This window comes from Schistosoma mansoni, chromosome W (assembly GCF_000237925.1).
Source record: "Schistosoma mansoni strain Puerto Rico chromosome W, complete genome".
NCBI classification, from domain to species: domain Eukaryota; kingdom Metazoa; phylum Platyhelminthes; class Trematoda; order Strigeidida; family Schistosomatidae; genus Schistosoma; species Schistosoma mansoni.
Window position 1 is genome coordinate 51,101,870 of NC_031502.1, and position 2,149 is coordinate 51,104,018.

General features: G+C 33.4%; 1 non-coding gene across 1 annotated transcript; it reads left to right on the forward strand.

Annotated features, from left to right (window-relative positions):
- The first annotated feature begins 1,748 nt into the window (after positions 1-1,748).
- Smp_tRNA_01315_Gln_TTG.1.1 lies at positions 1,749-1,815 on the forward strand. The gene has a single exon. It is a non-coding gene (tRNA).
- Positions 1,816-2,149: the final 334 nt, after the last annotated feature.

Genomic DNA, 2,149 nt, shown 5'->3' on the forward strand with positions numbered 1-2,149 from the left:
TACATAACATTATACTGTTTCTTTAGTAACATCTGTTTTAAGCTTACATAATTATTTGTAAATATATCCCATATGTCACCATAGTGTAACTGATTATCACTACAAACTTTCTATTCTACATTTATTTCAGTATTAAAAAAACTTTTTAAGAAAAATATCATGTAAATGTGTAGAATTTTATTTATATCCAATTGTTATTCAGATGATTTAAAGGTTTCAGTTAGATAAAAACATTTTAATCTGAGATAAAGTCTGTTATATCCTTACTTATTTACGCCTGTTACCCTGTTGTGAGTTCGTAAGTTGAAGTTACCAACTTTGCTTCGCGTTCGTAATTCGGGATCGCCAATATGTTGAGTGTTCACATGTCAGGATTACCAATAATGTGTAATAGCCTAAATCTGATTCCTTTTTTGGTCGTATGAATTATTGTTTGTTGTCAAAATATACGTACTGTCTGTCCTCGTATGTAATAAGTGACTTATTCCACGTTGGTGAACAACGGAGTTAAATACGTCGAATACGAGAATGGATTTAGAATACATATATTTTCTACAGTCATTGATCTAGACAGGGAATCAGAGCGATGAAGTGAACAGGAGAGAGAGAAGCAAAATGATGCGCTCTTTAGAGATGGCTGGGAAGCCAACTCGAGAGTGAAGCGAAAATAATGCGGGTTGGAGATGGCTGGGAAGCCAACTCATTTTAAGCAAGCGTTAATCAACATTTATAGCAGACAAAATGAATGACAGGCATATGATGAATAAGGTACGAAGTGTGCATACACATACGCTCATATAAAAAAGTAGTCAAGGTTAATAAGCGAATAATTAACAAGATCAAAATATGACTCATAATGTATGGGTGAATTAACTTGGCCAGTAGCTGGAATAAAGCATATGGGCTTAACATATAAACTGATACTACAACCCTTCGTGGAAGAGTTTTGGGCCACCCCCCAGTTTTCTCCATCCAACCCTGTCCTGGACAATCCTTTCCATGTTCTTTGCAGTTTTTATTCATCCTTTTCATATCTGCTTCTATTTCCCGGCATAATGTGATCTTCGGCCTTCCTCTTTTAATCGTTTTAGTTAAATCTGTCTGCAGTCGTTTGTTGTTGGTGCACATTTTTTAGTCAACGTAATTTAAAAATTAACAGTTTCTTTAGGATTACGAACGTTAGTTACATTCACTGAACTCATTTACTCAGATTGTTTAGATAAAATAGTAATAATAAGAATATTGTAACTCAGTGAACTAAAAATAGAGTAAAGAAATCATATTTCATTCCGCTAGACAATATCATGTTGTCATAGAAACTCTAGAAGAATTGTATATTTCCGTTCTCCATCCTAATTCATTGAAAAAAAACTGAATCCCAACAAAATGTATGTTGTCATTTATTTGAAGTTCACATTTTCTGTACATATTCATATTGAGAATTTTTTTGAATAGTTGATAATAGACCAAATAGCATGACAGTTCTTTTACTTTGTTTTTTATTCATTTTTATAGATTATACAACGGATATAAATGATTTGATAGAGTTCATTAAACGCATTGTACTCAACAGCATAAATCTACATTAAATATAGTCATTCACTACACAAAAACTTGTTTTGTATAGGGTTGTGGAAATATCAAATGACAGCACACTTGGTTCCATAATTTAAAGATATAATTTTTAAAAAAAATATTGTTTTGACTAGTTTTAAACAATGCTAGAATAATGATTGAATTGTCAGGACTCAGTGACCGAGTGGATAACGCGATGGCGTTTGAAGCGAAAGGTACTGGGTTCGAGTCCCAGAGTGAACATCAACTCTGAGATGCAGGTACATCCAGCTGACGAGTCCTAAATAGGACGAAAAGCGCGTCCTGGATTCCACTGCTAGCCACTATCCATCTTTGCTTATAATTCTTGTGAATTAAGGCAATATCGAGGCAATACGCACAGTATGCACATATGTCAATAAGCGACTGATCAATTGCCATCCTAAACATCAATGGGAAGATTCAAACAAACAATACTAAATGAATTCAATGATTGAATAGTTCTCATTGACTAGTTAAACAACAGAATAAGTAGTCATATTGATTATTGAAGACTATATAGAAGTTCTAGAATAGGTAGTGTTTACCTTACCAG